Below are 18,097 nucleotides of genomic sequence, written 5' to 3' on the forward strand. Positions count from 1 at the left end.
TGAGCAAAGTGAGTGGGTGAAGGGACACGTCCTCCCGGGGCACGAGGGCTGGACTGGGGGCAAACGTCCTGCAAGGCAGCGTGAGAATCCAGAAATACGCCCCATCTGTCCGTCCAGAGAAAGTCCTTCCACGACTGAGCATGCCCCGCCCTCCCCTTTGCACGCCCTGCTTCTCGAAAGCACGGCTCCATAGCCACTGCTGCCCGCTCCCGCCTCCCCAGCCCCTCTGCCTTCATCACGCCCACACCTCATTCCGGCTGAACAGCAGCCACGAGCCCCCCAGCTGCTGAGTGCGACAGGCGCCCTCCGGGCCTCACCGAGGCCCGCCTTGCCCCTCGCACTCCCCTGACCACTCCCGCCCTCCCGAGCCGCTCCGCCCCGCCCCCTCCCCTCTGGGGGCCCCTGCTCCCCCCACCAACCTCTGGCTCCTCCTCTTAGGTTCCTTTGCCTCTGGGCTCTGTCCTCAGCTCCCCGGCCTGGCTCTGCACCCAGGCACTCAATTTGGACGATCTTATTCACAGCTCCCCTTAAAGGATAGTGACCCCGTAAAGCAAAATATAGCTGACCTCACATCCTCCCTGAGTTCTGAGCTCATCAGAGCATGCTCTAGAGAGAAGGAGCCCGTGATGAAAAGCACAGCGTCCCCAAAGAAAGGAGCGGGCTCCTAGCGGGGCTGGGTGGCTTAGGAGGAGTAAAAGCAACGGAGAACCCGCAGGGTGGGCAGCAGGGACAGGTCTGGAGAGGAGCGGTGGGCGAGCGCTGTGCAGCCGGAGAGGAGCGGTCGTGGGCATCTTGCTATCGCTTTTTGTTTTAAATCTGGTTGTGTAATCATCTTTTTTGGTGTGTTGCTTTGCCGCATGGGGCCTATGTCTCTCCACGCAGGTCTGGGATGCCTTTTCTCTTTTTTTTCCAGCAGGAGATCCCGGGGATCGAACCCGGGTCCTCCATACGGCAAACAGGAGCTCATTTGCTTGACCAAAGCCGCTTCCCTTCCTATCACTTCTGAATCTGGGCAGAGTCACCAGACCTTCTGCTCCCTATCACACCCCGGAAGGAACCCCTCCAGAGGCAGAACGAGGGGCCCCAGGCCTGTGGGTCCATCTGGCGCAGTCCCTTCACCCGGTTTGTAATCTCATGCCCAAGATGACTGGGCAACCCAAGTCACCGTCCACTGCAGGCTGCGGGCTCAAGGCACAGGGGCGGGCGAAGGGCAGAGTCTCGTCCCTCCCTGGGATTCCTGGTGATGCGGCCCAGCCGTGCTGACCGGTGGGCCCTGGGTCACAGCGGCCCTGCTGGCATCGCGGCCGTGAAGGAAGCCAGACACCCAACCCTTCAGCCCAGGCCCTTTGGCCCGCCCGAGGAGAGCCCCAGCCCCCAGCATCCCTGTATTTTCTGTTCAACCCACAGCGCTTCTGGATTCTTTCTTTCAGCGCTGGTGACCGCCCAGGGGCCTTGGGAAGCCCCTGGCCCCGGCTCCGAGAACTGGCCTTCGGGCTTCTCCCTTGGGGGCATCATCAAAGCCTCTGGCCCGGAGCTTCCCCGGAAAGCGGTGTATTTTATCTTTATGTGTTGGGATTTATATAAAAAGGGGAGAGTTCAGCTCTAAATATAATGAGTTGGAAGAACAGCTCTCGGGCGGCCTTCTCTAGTGAACATGGCGTCGATAACATCGATTGCTAAAAATAACTAATAACACCGGCGACGGTGGCCGGAGACCACTCCGCTCCCACCTGGGGAGGGCACGTGAGGGAGAGGGGCTTTGACCTGTAACAGCACCCCCCGACAGGCGAGCTCCTGGGGGGGCCAGCAGAAGCAGCATGTCCTTTTGAGGCCCTGGCAACCCCAGCCAGGGGGTGGGAGACGAGGGGCTGCTTCTAGGAGGGTGCTTGCTCACCCGTGTGAGAGGCACACACCTGGCAGGGCAAAGGGCTCGGGCTAGGGGTAGCCTCGAGGAAGCCTTTCGAAGGTGGCCATGAAGGTGTGCCATGCAGACTGGAAAAGGCAAAAAAGAACAGACGGAGGGGACAGGGGAGCTCAGGGGCTAGAACGCAGCCCCGGGAGCCAGCCTTCATCCTGCACCTGCCTGGTGATCGGCGCCAACCGTTCAGCCTCGGTGACTCTCCGTTTCCCCATCTGGAAAACGGAGACTCGCCACCGCTCACGCTCGTGTCGTCGTCTGAGGCTGCGGCGGGAATGCACTTAGACAGTGCATGTGCAGATTTTAGCCTCATGCCTGGCAATGCTGGCGGTTCGATAAAAGCTGGCCAGTGCCATTCTTTTTTTTTAAAGATTTATTTTTTATTTATTTCTCTCCCCTTCCCCCCCACCCCCACGCAGTTGTCTGCTCTCTGTGTCCCTTCGCTGCGTGTTCTTCTGTGACCGCTTCTATCCTTACCAGTGGCACCGGAAATCTGTGTCTCTTTTTGTTGTGTCATCTTGCTGTGTCAGCTCTCCCTGTGTGCAGTGCCATTCTTGGGCAGGCTGCACTTTCTTTCATGCTGGGCAGCTCTCCTTATGGGGTGCACTTCTTGTGCGTGGGGCTCCCCTATGCGGGGGACACCCCTGCGTGGCACGGCCCTCCTTGTGTGCATCAGCACTGCGCATGGGCCAGCTCCACACGGGTCAAGGAGGCCCGGGGTTTGAACCACGGACCTCCCATGTGGTAGACGGACGCCCTAACCACTGGACCAAGTCTGTTTCCCCCATTGCCATTCTTATTGTTGATAAGCTGAAGGGAGGGACCCGAGGACAAGTGGTTAGCAAACGGAATCTGAGATTGGCACAACTGAGTCTCGCTAAGGGCCTTCTGAGATCAGACACCAGGGAAATAAATTGTACTAATGATGAAGATTTACCCAAATCAGAGATGTTACGGTTTTTGACAAGGCAAATGGGCAGACCTGGGTTACGCGCATCTCATTCACCGCCAGGGCCTTCTCTGGCTGTGAACACTGGCGCATGGAGAAGTTCCACCTTATCTGCAAAATCAGTTCTTCCATGCCCTCAGCTCTGGCCACTCTGCCCTTTTTAAGGTGTGTTGTCTTCTCACCGACACAGCCAGCATGTTCAGAGAAAAACACACGCTAGGGTGAGGCAGGCTTTTCTGCCACCAGGTGAGCTCAGCCTGTGCTCCGTCTACCTTTCTAGAAGGATTTGCTTCCCTGAGCTCTCCCCAGGCTTTGCAGCTCTCTCCTGGGACTTCTGGAGGGGAAAAGCAAATTAAAGGTGAGATGTTGGGGGCTGGGAGAAGCGCAAGGCCATAAAATGCCAGCCTGCAGTTAAGGATGAGAGTCATTTAGCTGGCCAAGAATGAGCCTAGGTTAATAGAGAAGAAATAACGTGCTTTAAAATTAATAGCATAAATGTCAGCTCTGATGGCCGGGTATTAAGCTAGATAGCCACTGGAGTTGCCTTCGTGAGGTTATTTTCTGTCACGTGTGCCCTGCATATGAGGAGGGAGCCGCAGCTCTCCCTGCAGTGCCACATTTTGGATTCTGGGGTAACTTCGTTAGTTGGATTGGAGCATGGGAGATGAGAAGGTTGCTGTGGGGTGGCATTCAGTTAGCCGGCCCGCGTGGATTTGTAATTAAATACAGTAGGTATTTGCAGCACTCTGCTCCAAGTTTGGGCATTGATGGAAGTGCCTTGCAAAAGCTCCTGGGTGGGGCAGGAGGGACAGGGCTGAAGGCAATTTCTGGAACCCCTGCTGTTCAGAGACCACCTGAACCTAATGGTCCCTTTCTGCCACTGCAGAAGGACCTGCAGAGAGGACGGCTCACTGCCCACTGGAGCAGGACAGAGCTCCTTATTTCCCCCGAGGTTTCCATTAATCTCTGCCCCAGGGATAGGCAGCAGCACCAGAGAGCCCAGCAAGGTCATGGTTCCTTTCCCATGGCCACATCTACAACCTTTCAGGGGCCCCATGCAGCTCTTCGATGCTCAGTGGGAAGAAAGAGACGGGCTCTGCAGATTGGCTCTGTGAACCTGGGGCAGCACACGGTGTAGACAATTCCCTTGTAGAACCGTGGCCGTGGAGCTAAATCACGAATTTCACAACGCCCAATCTCACTCCCGGGCTGGAGACACTGGTTTGGCCAGGAGCCTTAGTCCATAAGCAGCTCCCACAACATAAGATGCCGCTGCAACTCTCAGAACCCCTGCAGCCAGCCACGGGCTCCCCATCCCCAATCTCCCTCCTTCAGAGGCTTTCGTTGGTGACTGGTCTATCGGGGTTGCTCTAAATTGTTATGAATCTTCTAACAAACAAAACCAAGCTACTGGAGTTGTCTAAACACCAAAGGAAGTTGGCAGACAGGACTCAGAGAAACTGGGAAAGACAAGCAGTGAGAAAAATCAGGGAGAATCCCAGGACTGTGTTCCTTTCGTGGAGTGGGAAAGGGCGTTGGCACGGCGAGCCTCAGGTGTGGCAGCCGTTACATGCTGTCCTGATTGTCTCTGTCCCCCTCCCCATTGCACCGGGAACCAGAGGACAAGGGGACTCAGGCACCGGTCCCTAGCACGCCCCTGACACAGAAGATGCTCAGTAAATACTGGTTGAAGGAAGGAATTAAAATGTTAGTCTAAAATGATAACATGGGAAGTGGATTTGGCCCAAAGGAGAGAGCATCCACCTACCACATGGAAGGTCCAGGGTTCAAACCCAGGACCTCCTGACCCTGGTGAGCTGGCTCATGTGCAGTCCTGATGTGCACAAGGAGTGCCGTTCCACGCAGGGGTGTCCCCCGTGTAGGGGAGCCCCATGTGCAAGGAGTGCGCCCCGTAAGGAAAGCCGTCCAGCGCGAAAAAAGTGCAGCCACACACACGGAGAGCTGACGCAGCAAGATGATGCAACAAAAACGAGACACAGATTCTGGGTGCTGCTGATAACAATGCAAGCGGGCACAGAAGAACACACAACGAATGGACACAGCAGACAACTGGGTGGGGGGGGGGATGTCAGGGAAGGGGAGAGAAATAAATAAAAAATAAAAAATCTTTAAAAAAATGATAATATATTTACACTCACACTTACATTCAGCACCGCATACACACACACTCACGCACACACCGTGCACTGCCCCTAGACGCATTGGAGGCTGCCAGGGCCGCTGCTGGGCTGTTCTGGTGTATAATGAAGGAACAGCGACATGCCAAAGGCTCTGATCAGATCCTTGTGCTTTCTTTCCTCCCCTCATTTCTGCCACCAGAGACCTCTGTCTGTTGTGTTTCTGATTCCACCAACGTGAAACCAGCTTTGGGGGAAAATATCTCCTGCTGTCTTTATATTAGGAAGGTAAGATGCAAACAGACCTCATTCTGGAATCCAGCCTTTCTTTTGGGAGTTGGTATAAAAGATGATTGCTCCCTGCAGGCTTTGCTTTGGCTTTATGGGGTCTTATATCTACCCCTGCCCTCCAAGCACCACCCAGAAAGAGGCCCCTGAAGAGCTCTGGGCTGGGACATCAGACGCAGGGCTCCCGGAAGTCTCCCCTCTTTTACAACGACACTGCTATGTTTATATTGTATTTCACGGTTTTTCAAAATCACTTAAGTCTATGGCTTCATCTGATCCCTGCACCAGTCTTGGGAAGCTGGCAGTGCAGGTACATGATTTCTATTTAACAGGTGAGGAAAATGAAAACTTGGAGAGGTCAAATGACTTGGCCAAGGTCACTCAGGGGTTGGCAGGGATTTTCCCAAGTTCCCTATCTGCTGCTCACACCAAGTCACTCTTTGTTCATTAATCTGCTGCTGGGGCGGGAGGACAGACGTGCCAGAGGGAGGGGATAAGCAACGCAGGGAGGGCTAGCGGGGGCTCCTTGGTTAGCGTTTCAGTCCCAGCTGCTGTGACGGGGCGGGAAATGGAACATGTCCAGGAAAGAGCCTGCAGCGGGCACGGGGGCAGCTGGTGCTTGGGAAGCAATGACATAATCTCATACCAAGTCCAGCTGCCAGAGCAGGTGAATACACGGCAGGGTACTACGTTCTCCAGCCATGGTGCTCAACTGCCTAGAGGAGGTAGACACCCTGGGCAAATGGAAACAAGGCGCTGCCTGTATTAGCAGTTTCTCAACACTCGAAAACCGTCAGCAGAATCTTGACCTGAAGGTCAGTTGAGCAGATTAGGTGGGACACACCTTTCTTCAGCTCGTGGCATCAATAGCTGGACGCTATCTCAGTGGGCATCTTCACTTTTCCAAAAAGGAGAAAAAGCAAGCAACGAGGTGTGGGAGCACACGGCTTCAGCACCACGGCCAGCGACCCCCCAGAGCCTGGGGCTGCCTGCTGCCCACTGAGCATCTGGGGAGGGGGCTAGAGGGTGTCCTTGGGCATCTCTCTCCCCTGCCTGCAAGCACGCCGCACTCAAGTATTATCACCAGAAAACAGCAGCCAGGGCTAAAAAGCCCCGTCCCACTGCTGATCTGCCTTCATTTAATCTGCAACATGATTACTTGTCACTTGTTTTAATTCATTTCCCCACTTGAATGTCTTCCTCAGGTTTTGTCCTTTAAGAGGAACAGATTCTGCTTGGTGGGGGGGGAAGGTCAGCTCAAGCTTTGTTGTGGACGAGACTGGGGACCAGGTCACACAGCCAGCTTTTCCACCAAGATCACGGCCGCTTAAGCTTCCCTTGAGGTCACGTCACATCCCTGCACTTGGTCCATGCCAGGGTCTGGGTGGGGGAGAGTGGCCAGCACGGGACATGCTAGGACTTGTGGATCTCCTCGGGGGGCGACGGGTTTATCTGGCCCCAGTGGCCGGGCCGGTCAGAGGTGTGGGATGAGGATGCCTTCTGCCGCTGGCGTGCTAGCCACGTCCACCACGTTAGAAGTGTGTTTGGAGGCAAGCCTGCCTGCCCACAGCAGATTTTCCAGATCCTGGCAATTGGAGCATATTATGGACGAGATACAGCTGCCAGGTTTGATTTCTTAAATCAAGACTCGCTCTGTAGGGAGAGCCAGAGGAAAAAATAAATGCGTAACCTGGCAAGGTGAGGGAGCGAGGAGGGCCGGCCACCTTGGCCTCCCTGTGCATTTTGGGTGGGCGCCAATTCTTTCCAGCAAGTGACTTCCAGCTCAGGGAAGGGGAGGCGGTAAGCACTGCCTGCATTAAAACTCAAAACTGCAGGGGCTGAGCAGCCAGGGACAGGAGGTGCCGGCTGAAGAATCAGAAGGTGTTGCTTTACGTTTTGTCTTGTTTGTTTTCTCCTAAAATATCAGCCATTCTCCCCACTTCCCTCTCGGGCCCCTTCCCCTCTTCCTCTCCTCATCGGCCACTGCTCACTCCACAGGGGGCAGCTTGGGGAGTGCTCCGGCACCCCTGCCTGCTCTGGACGCGGGGCGCAGGGGTGGGTGGGGAGGGCCAGGCGCCTGTGGGGGACGGGGTGTCGTACTTTATGAGCGTGCTGGGCTGTCCACAGTGCCCACGCATGTTTGGGTATGTCTGTCTGTGGTGGGGTAGTGGGAAAGTGTGACTAATTGTGAACAACGAGTGAGGTTTTTGAATAATAGATGAGTCCTGCAATTCCACGGGGCAATGATGAGCGCTTTTCAATTACAGCTCGGGAGGGGGTGGGCAGAGGGGGTGTGGAGACGGGGTTGGGGGCGGGTAGGGGCAGAGACGAGGTGAATTAGAGAGACTTCCGTTGCATTTGATATCAGTGTATGTCGCAGACTGCTGACACAGCCAGACTTCACAGCTCAGAAGGTACGGGGCTCCAGAGCACAGACGCAACAGGAAAATGCAAAGGACCTTTTAATGAAAAGTTTTTAAAAGTTTCGACCACCCGCCCCCAAATGCCCCAGACATGCACAGCGCACACGGACACAAAGACCACATCTGATTTTGATTTTCTTGTATGGTCTCATTATGGAACAGCATGGCACATGGAACAGCATGGCACATGGAACAGCATGACATACGGAACAGTCACACCATGGGGCATCACGTAGTGGGCAGACTTTACAGTATAGAGACAGGTAAGAGTGAGTGTCATGAGGCGATCAGGGAAAGGGCTCGAGTGAGAAAGGGCACAATCCCTTCACCGGAGGACAGGTGTTTCTCAGCCTGACCCTCCCCAGGGAGCTGGGCCTGGGGCCCTCGGGGGTGGGCGCTGCTCTACCCCTCATGAGCCCACCCGACCCCCTCCTCTCCTCTCGCCCTCGGCATCTGTGATCCTTCTCCTCGGATCCTGGCCAGTGTCCAGCTGTCCCTGTTCATTTTCTTAAAGTCCTTGTTCATTTTCTGGAGTGCTGCAGGGCTCCCTCTTCTTTCCTGAGCAGGATGCTTGGGTAGAGCCCCCCCAAGCTGGAGAACTGGGGTCCTACCAGAGCAGAATCAACATCCCAGAGCAGACTCTGCCACCCTGGGGTCCGACTCCTGGGGGGGTTAGCTCCCAGAAAGTCCACGTGTGGTCGGACGGAACGAGGCCACTGAAGTGGGGCGGTCCACTCTGTGCCCAAGGCAGCCTCTGCTCTAGTAGGCAACGGACGCTGCCCCCTCCCCTGTGGCCTGCCGGGGCCATGCCCCTGGCCTCACCAGCGTCCTTCCTATCACCCTTGGCCCTCCCTGGGGTCCTCGGGGGCTGGGTGAGCTCTCACCCCCGTGACGAATCCTGAAGGAGGAGCAGAAGCGGGAGCTCTGGTGGCGCAGCCCTCTGGCCCGGCGCTGGCTGGAGCCTTCTGTGGATGAACACGGTAGGGACGTGTCCTCCCCTGGGGGCGTAAGGGCCAGGCCTGGGTCATGTGTTCGCGCTGACCGGTCTGCGGTCCGTGACCAGTGCACAGACCCTGGCAGCCTGGGATTGTCCTCAGGAAGCCGAGCCCCTGGAATCAGGAACCGCAGAGGCCGACGGGTGACGCAGCGGCCTGGAGCACCCGCCCGCCCCCGACTGCTCTTTAGAAATCATTCTGGACAGTTGAGCAGAAGAGACTCTTTGCCGTACTCGATCCCAATGGTTATTTATTTTTAAAAAGTGTATGAATTACCAAACAAAGCATGGGCCTGGGAAGAGGTAATTGGTATGAGTGTCCCCTTCTGGCAGCTTCTCCCAGGGGAGACTCTGCCGTCAAGCAGCTCTAAAATGCACTTGGGTTAGGCCATGTGACTCAGCAGAGCGTTGAAGGCAAACACACAGTTGAAAATAGATGGGGGCCACTGCTACTCAGGGAGCCCTGCAGCACCGAAAACCTCTTAGCAGCAGGACGGGTCCTGGGGCCTTGGGGGCACGACCTCGAGCCGCGCTCTACAGAGGAGGAGCCCGGGCGCACCTGGCCAGCAGTGTCTGGCTGTGCACCGTTGACGTGAAGGTGTGGGTGGCGGCAAAGGCGGGCTTGAACGAATCTCTGCTTCTAGTTGCTCCCAATGCTGAGGCCAGGTCCAGGAGCATAACCTGTGAGCCCAGGACCAAAATAACGCCTGCAAGGTGGGGGGGGGGCACGGGGATGTCAAGGGTGGCTCCTCGGAGGACCTTGTGGGGTGCGCTATGTCCCCCCAAAAGATGCGTCCACACCCCAGCTCCCAGTACTAGGAATGTGGTTTTATTTGGAAATTGGGTCTTTTTAGATGTCAATCAAGTTAAGACGAGGTCCCGCTAGATTAGAGTGGGCCCCAAATTCAATGGCCTTGACCTCAAAGGACAGGAGAGGGAGACTTGGACCCGGACACAGGAGAAGAAGGCCATGGGGAGACAGAGGTGGAGATGGACGCCACTGCCACAAGCCGGGAGCAGGAGCCAGGAAGGGCAACCTGCTGGCACGGCGGCTTCGGGCTTCCCGATTTCAGGACCGTGAGACAAGAAACGTCTGCCGCTTTATCCGCCCGGCTCCCGGTGGTTTGTTCTGGAGCCCCTGGAAGCTGGGACAGAGGGGATGGCCTGAGCCAAGGGGTCTTCAGGCAAGAGAAGAGCGGCAGGCAGAGAGGTGACGGACCCTCGTCCTTTGACGTGTGCTGTCTGAGAAGCGCCTGCAGGGAGGAAGTCACCAAGGCCCGGAGCACGGCGCGCAGGGGGAATGACGCCCTGCAGCCCAGGGCCCCGCGGGCTGTGACCTCACAGCCAGCGGCACGGCAGAGGCCGCTGCCGTCGCCTCCAAGCGTCCCTTCGCGGGCAGTGTCCAGGGGGCCTGGGGAGCCCAGCCTCTCACGTCGCCGCCCCACCCTTACACGCTGAGCCTGAGGTCTGGGGGCGGGCAAGCGCCAGGGCTCGAAGCGTTGTCACCGAAGGAAGCGGAGGAGGGCGAGGGCCCTCACGGGCGCGGAGGCCACACGGCGCCCTCCAACGGGGGGTAATGTGACCGGGAGGCGGGGGAGACAGAAGCCAACAGACCGGCCGGGTGGCCCGCGTCGATCCGAGGCCTGAGGCAGGGGCTGCCTTGAGCCCCGGCGTCCTGCTGGGGGCATTCCCCGAGGAGGGGGGCGAGCGCCTGCGGCCAGAGAGGCTGGTTCCGACGCGGCCCTGCGGAATACTGGCCGGCAGCGGGTGCGGCTGGGCCAGGGCGTGTGGGGTGCCCATGGAAAATGACCGCACGGAACGGCGGGGAGGCGGTGGCGGGGGGAGGGGGCACCATCCTGACCTCAAACCAGGCAGACCTCACCCTGCTCCCCCAGGCGCAAAGCTGGACAAGGTCAAGCCTGGCCCCGACCACTCGGACCCTGCCCCGGGGGGCGCCGAGGGTCCTGTAGAGGTGAGGGGCATTGGAGAGGAAGGCGCAAGACCGCCCCTCTGGAGCAGGGAGGCACGAGCCTGCTGAATTGCGGCCCCGAGTTTTCCCAACGTGCCTTTAGCTTCTTAATACAAATGAAATATAAATTAGACACCTCGGGAGAAATCCTGGAGGAGGGGGAGCCATCTGTGGGTAAAATAAGCCTAAAACGTGGGTGAGAGGAAGTGCCCCCCAACAGTCAGGCGTGGAGTTAGAAGAGCTTCAGGACAGCCCTGCCGGCGGGGCTTATCCCGGGGTTGTGATTATTATTAATAACTGGCCCGTCGGGATGACCCCGTAGGGTGTTCTGAGTCCAGGCGACCTGGGCTCTTGAGGAAAAGCCCAGAAACCCCGTGGGTGCGTGGTTTAAAGCTGGAGACGGTGATGTCAAGGGGAGCCGCTCTTGTTTACGTTTCCGGAAGAGGTGCGTGGGCCTCAGGAGAGCGGCCATGGCAGCGCTTCCTTCCCAGAAAATTCCACGTTAGGCGGCCGGGAGCATTTACAACCTAAACCGAGCAGGCGGTTCGTGACAGCCGGAACAGGCTGCTAGGCCCTGCATTTCCTTTTCGGAGAATGAGCCCCTTTCTCTCTCTCTCTCTCTCTCTCCCCCTCTCTCTCTCTCTCTCCCTCCCTCTCTCTGTCTCTCAGCTCCTGAAACCGTGCTGGCCCCACACTGCCCTTCCTCCCCTCGGGCAGCTCTACCACACTGAGGCCCAGCAGGTGGGGTTCTGGCCGGAAGACACTCCCCGAGCATGGAGCCTGCGACGACGGCTTCCCACGGGCTCCCGGGTTCCGTTTAGTCCACTTTCCGCGTCGAGACAGCACTTTTTGGGAACGTGGTCTGGGTCCCCTCATCCTCCCTGGCCCCTCCGGCTCATCTCTCTGGGCGGTGCCCAGACTCGGGACCCCTCGGGGGTTAGCGGTTAAAGCAGACACAGCCTCCCAGGTGACACGGCCAGGTGAGCCCCGCCTACAGCCAGGGGGAAGGCTGTCGTCTGGGGCCTGCCGCTTCCAGCTTCCAGGAGCGGTGGCTGAACAGACCGGCAGGGCATCTTCCCGGCCGCATTCGGCTGCGATCACGGGACCGGCAGGCTTCCACGGGGGGAGTGTGCGGGGGTTTTGTCTTTGCACATGTGAGAAGAGAGGGGAGAGGAGCGCCCCAGCGGAAGGCTAGTTTCCAAGTTAGCCCAGTTTCCTCGTGTCAACACTGATTAGTAAAAATGCGTCCACATGTTGAGCTTTCTCTTTGTGCCAGGTGTTGCATGTTTCCTTCATGTACAATAAATATCTCTTCTACCCTCTCAACAGCCCTTCAAGAACAATGTTATCATCCCATTGTAAGGCTACGAAACTGCGGCTTCAACTTAAGGAAGACACCCAAGGTCCCTCGCTAATTAGCGACAGAGCCAAGGTTCAAACTCAGGTATTCCTGGCCGCTGGCAGGCGCGCCACAAACGGGCTGAACGAGCAAATGAATGAACGAATGATGCCAGATCCCAGGCTTCCTACACTGCTGAACTCGTCCTAGTTTTTAAAGCTTTTTTTTTTAGGGGGTGATAAAGGGTAGTAATTGGGAAAGCCTTTCTTTTTTAATAAGTCTAAAAGTTCATCTAAAATGCACGTGAATTGAAAAGAAGGCGCTTCTTTGTTTAGATGATGTGTGGCTGTGTGAACACCCACAAATACTCCACCCGTGGGTCACTGCCCTTCTCCTCTGGGGGTCCAAGGAAGCGATGGGGGCCGTGGGATTCCTCGGCTGGACGCGCCAAGGCAAGAATGTTCTAGAGGGTGCTGCTGGCGCCCTCTCACGCCCCTGCAGGAAACCATCCCCCAGAGGTTCTGCCCTGCAGGCCCGTGACTTGTGTTTTCTTAACCTGGTTTTATTAAAAGTTCCCTAAGCACTTTTTCTTCTTTATCTTTGACCGTCTGTCTCACTAAGTAGTAAGCTGCATGGCCCAGGAACACTGACCTGCCCAGCCTCATCAACATCTCCTTCCCCTTATCGTTTAGAGAAAACTGACAATTTCTTCCCCAGGAATGGTTGCTGGGAGGGGACCACCGGATAAATGTGATTAATAATGAATTGAGATGGTGTCGGACTTGGCCCAGTGGTTAGGGCATCCGTCTACCACATGGGAGGTCCACGGTTCAAACCCCGGGCCTCCTTGACCCGTGTGGAGCTGGCCCACGTGCAGTGCTGATGCGCGCAAGGAGTGCTGTGCCACGCAGGGGAGTCCCCCACGTAGGGGAGCCCCACGTGCAAGGAGTGCACCCCGTAAGGAGATCCGCCCGGTGCAAAAGAAAGTTCAGTCTGCCCAGGAATGGCACCGCACACACAGAGAGCTGACACAGCAAGATGACGCAACGAAAAGAAACACAGATTTCTGTGCTGCTGACAACAACAGAAGCGGACAAAGAAGACGCAGCAAATAGACACAGAGAACAGACAACCGGGGTGGGGGGGGGGGAAGGGGAGAGAAATAAATAAATAAAATAAATCTTAAAAATAAAATAAAATAAAATAATGAATTGAATTAACGAGCATCACCTTTCAGCTGACAGTGGGGAGAAGCTTCCGGATCCTGTGTGTGTGCATTTGTGTGTATGTGTGCACACTTGTGCAGAGTGCTGCATGTATGTGGGCATGTGTGTGTGCCTGTGTGCATGTGTGTGCCTCCACACGTGTGCACAGGTGTTGACCTGGGAACGGAAGGGGTGTGTCCTCTGGAAGCCAGGTGCGAATCGGGATTCATATGTTGTGGCAGGTCATGCCTGCAGCCGCCTTTATAACCTGAGCGATCATCCATTCCTGTCTGGAAAATAATCTCCTGGTTTCCAAAGGTGTGGCTTGGGGCTTTGGAAATAGGGTCAGTGGCTAATGACTGTTTTCATCCTCGGAAACTTGCCTGAGGGAAAGTGAAGTATGGTCCTCCCATGCATTGGAATCCTAACCAACCGTTAAAAATGAGGAGATGACAGCTTAGAGACAGGGTCCTAAAATACTAATTCAGCACAGACAACAACAAAGCAGATAATGAAACAATATTTACAGCACGATCCCAGTTTTGCAAAATGTTTTGCACACCCTTGTGTGTAGGAAAATACCGGGAAGATGGCACACAGCCAAGTGTCAACAAGCGGGTGTTTCTGACTGCCAGTATATGGGTGTTCTCCCCCAGTATTCTTCCTCTGCATATTTTCCATCATGGACATCTATTTCTTGTGTTATCAACATTTTTTAAAAAGGTACCAAGTTAGTTTTGATTTAAAAAGGAAGAAAAATCAACCCTACTGAAGATCCCGGACTCTCCCAACTCCAGGGAGAGGAAGGTAAAGTGTCGTTAGGAGAAAAGACCAAGGAAGACCACCCAAGGGCCCAGCATTTCTTGGTTCCAACCCCAGGCGCCCCTGAAGGTGCTGGTGGCAGGGGGTGTGGGGGGGGGCTGCTGCTGAGGCTGCAGTAGTGAGGGTCTTTCCCGAATCTGGGAATGGCGCTTGGGAACAGGGCAGTGCTGACACCAGCTCAGGACCATGGGAGAGCCGAGCTGCTTGCCTCTTCCATTCCTCATTCTCTGTCCCGACCCCTGTACACGGCCCCTGCACTCAGGTGGGGTCTGCTTTAGCAGCCCTGGTGGGGGGAGCCTGGCTCCAGTGGTTTTCTAGCCCAAATGGAGCCCTTACAGATGGCGGTCCCTGGTGGCAGCCCCTGGTGGCTCTGTCCCTGAAGACAAGGGGCCGACAGATCCTGAGCTGAATACGTGGCTCCTGTGAATGAGTGTGCACCTGTCCTGCACCTGCACCTGCAAGTTCCCTGCATCTGCCCTGCAACCTGCAAGTGCCCTGTACCTGCACCTGCTCTGCATCATTACCTGCACCTGCCCTGTACCTACAAGTGCCCTGCACCTGCACCTGCCCTACACCTGCACCTGCCCTGCACCTGCAAGTGCCCTGCACCTGCCCTGCACCGGTCCCTGCACCGGTCCCTGCACCTGCCCTGCACCTGCACCTGCCCAGCCCTGCCAGGATGGCCATGGGAAGCCCCATGAGTGGAATCTCTGCGTCTCCTTGAGTGGTGACGGAAGCAGCTGCCGTCATGCCCCTCTCCTGACCTGGATTCACAGCAGCCGCCTGCAGAATCGGCTGTGGGTCTCGGGTCAACTCGCAGCCATTTCCGAGCCTCCTTCTTGGTTAAGCAGGAGGAGTAGGACAACACTGTCCCCACCGCCTCCCAACTGCAGTGTTCCATGGCATTTCATGACCTGTGGGTGGGGCCGCTCCAGGGCAACTGGCCTGCAATGGCCCCCCTCCCACTCCCTGAGGATTTCAGGCTGGGAAAGGGGCCTTTGAGGCACGCACACACCGTGCACACATGCCCACGTGCACACAAGCCACGGTTCAGCTCCATGGGAGGCTTCAAGCATTGACTCCAAGTGGAGGCTCGGGTGGTTCCCAGTGAACTTGCCCTTGCCCTCCCCAGGCCCCTGGACTTGGTGCTCAGAGGGCGGCCCCTGCCCGAGGAGGCCAGTCCAGCCCAGATTCCCACGGCCAGATGCCACACACGAAGCAGCCCTGAGCCCGGGGTCAGAGGCTTGAGTTCAAGCTCCAGCCCCCACCTGCTGTCCTCCGGGTGCTCGCTGCACGGGGACATTGTGGTCAGGCAAGGGTTAAAGTGGCAGCGCCTGAAGGTACGGGACCTCTCCGAATCCTCGGCTTTGAACTAGCCTTTTCAGGAGAGTGTCTGCCCTCTGCCCCCTCCCCAGGCTCCTTCTTGCCTTCCTGAGGGAGAGCCAGATGGGGGCAGTGGCCCCGGGCCAGCCACAGTGGCCTTGGCCGCGTGCCGTGGCCAGGGGAGGGAGGCTGGGGGAGCTGAGCAGCACCGCGGAGCCCCCGGGATTCCATCATTCTTTCATCCATCCACCCCAACTTCCCAAACAGCATCAGGTAAGAGCCCCAAAATGTCAGGAAAGCCAAAGAGGTGCAGCATGTTCTCCATGGAGAGACGTGCTCGAGCTGCGCCCCAGGCTCTGGTGAACATCCCACGCCTGGCCTCGGCCCCCTGCCCGGACAGACCACTCAGATGGCCCGGTGCCACCCCTTCCGCGTGCCCTGCGCCCACCGCCCCGTCAGTCCTCTATCTGTCCCCCCGGGGGTGGTCCCCCCAACAGCCTGTGCACAGCGGACAGTGGGGCGGGCGGTGCGGCTCTGCGCCCACAGGCTCCGAAGGGCGGGAGCCTCTGCCAGGCCGTTCTGCAGACTTGAGCTCCACCGAGTGAGACTCAAAAGGCCGGTCCCCCTACCCTTTCTGGGCCAACAGTCTCCGTCCACCGAGGGCGAAGGGACCACAGGGCGTCAACAGTTCAGAGGTGCCCCCACAGGGCCCGGCTCCCAGCCACGGGGCAGCGGCAGTGTGGACGCGGCCGCCGGGCACCTGGCCGGCCTTGGCACTTGGTCTAACGTCCCTCCTGATGATCGGAGCCCAGAGGGGATGGAACCACTCGAGCCGGGCCCTGCAGAGAACGCTCTGACCCTGGACCCGGGGCACGGAGGTGTCCCCCAGAGCCGGGCTGAGCAGGCAGACAGCTCAGCTGCGAGCCAGCGCCCTGTCACTTACGCACAGGGGCGGTGACCTTCTGGGGCCACGGGCCCCTCCAAAAGAGCCAAGGAGGCAGGCTGGGAGCCTAGAAGTCTCCTAGCCATCCAGCTGGCACCTTGGTGGGTCCGGGGGCAGCTGGCACGCCACCTTGTCGGCCGGCCCCACGTGCCCCGACGTAGCCCATCAAATGGCCCCGGGCACCCACCCTCGCAGCTCCCCGCCCCCACCCCGCTCTGTCCCCTGGGAGCCCACTCTCGGCTGACAACACTTTCCACCCAGGCTGACCGCTTTGGGCCACAGACCCGAGGATTCGGGGAGGAGACGAGGAGATGAGGAATCTCGCCCAACGACGGTCCCCGGGGCCACCTCCCCCTCGGCCTTCCGTGCCGACGGGAGAGGACGCAGAAGAACCTAAGTCAATGGAGGGAGCCGGGCGCAGGTGCGTGGGGAGGTGGCGGGTGGCCGACGCCGGGCTGCCCTGCTTCCCTGCTAAGCGGTGGGGACGGTCGGCCCCTGTGATGGCAGCAGCAAGGCCGCCGCTGCGCCGACTGTGTCACCCCGGAGCCCCCCCGCCGCTGGTCGTCAGCAGCTGGCCTCGGCTTCGGGCCTCTCTCCAGGGAAGGCCAGGCGAGGCTGGGGGTGCGGGGCCCCTCGCCCGTCTCTTAGTGAGACCCGCTTGTGAGTTTGGCCCCAAGGACCTCAGAGGGCGTTTTCTTTCCTAGGTATTAACCCACTTTCTCTCCTGGCATCCGGGGCCATGAGGAAGTCTCAGCCAAGGCTATTAATAGGCCAGGGCCGTCCCTGGAGGAGGAGCGAGGTGGCCCCACGGCCCTGGAGGAGGAGCGAGGTGGCCCCACGGCCCTGGAGGAGGAGCGAGGCGGCCCCACGGCCCTGGAGGAGGAGCGAGGCGGCCCCACGGACCCGGGTGCCAAGTCCGAGAAAGGCTTCTCCATCCAGCCCGCCTCGGGGCTCCGGCCACCTCGGGGGCAGGGCCGCCACCCCGCCTGGCCGCCCGGACAAAGCGCCGCACACCCTGGACCCGCCGGGCCGCCGGGAAGGGAGCACTGGGTTACTCCCCCCAGGTCACCCCTGGCGGGAGGCACCGAGGGGACGGAGGGCAGGGAGCTGCAAACGACATGCAATCCCAACGACGCCTGTAAACAGAGGCTTTAATGAAAAGGCAGTGAGGGAATTTATGAGTAACCCAAGGATAATTAAAATTATTTATCTACTCACCTCCCTTGCTGGCTGATCAGTCTATTAATTATCTAGTCTGCACTCACTGATTTGCATTTTAGCCAGGGGACTGGGAAAGGGCAGGTGAGAAGCAGGGGGGCCCCGGCACCCCGTGCTGGGAGCGGCTGTCGCCGCTGCCTCTGCGCCCCTCGGAGCCCTCCGCTGGCGCCCCTCTGTGACAGGCACCTCGGCATCCTTGTCCCCCCAGCAGTCACGGGCGCCCCTGGGCCCCAGGCCTCTGGGCTCGGGATCGGAGAGGCGGCGGGGTGGGGGTGGGGGGCAGAAAGGGCGGGGAGCGGGGTTTACACACCTGTGGGAGAAGGGGCCGCTCGAAGGGGCCTGCAGACCGGCTGAGGGACGTGCGGCAGGGCTTCCTCCGGCTCCTCTGGGTAAGCGCTGCAGTTGAAAAAGAAAACAAGAGAACACCCCCGTTTTCCATCTTGATCATCTGGAATGCACCGGACACACTCTCCCGCTCACCTGATCTCAAATAGCACAGGACGGGGTGCCGTGGGGACCGCACACTTTGAGCAGCGTGAACGAGCAAGCGGTGAGCTGGGGAAAGGGA

General features: G+C 58.2%; 1 protein-coding gene across 1 annotated transcript in view; it reads right to left on the minus strand.

The window, feature by feature from the left end:
• RBFOX3 (RNA binding fox-1 homolog 3) overlaps positions 1-17,889 on the minus strand; it is a 189,253-nt gene extending 171,364 nt beyond the window's left edge. The window contains 1 exon segment of the mRNA XM_058284832.1: positions 17,840-17,889. The gene's annotated coding sequence lies outside the window, so the exon portion shown is untranslated.
• Positions 17,890-18,097: the final 208 nt, after the last annotated feature.

Source organism: Dasypus novemcinctus, chromosome 21 (assembly GCF_030445035.2).
Source record: "Dasypus novemcinctus isolate mDasNov1 chromosome 21, mDasNov1.1.hap2, whole genome shotgun sequence".
Classification (NCBI taxonomy): Eukaryota; Metazoa; Chordata; class Mammalia; order Cingulata; family Dasypodidae; genus Dasypus; species Dasypus novemcinctus.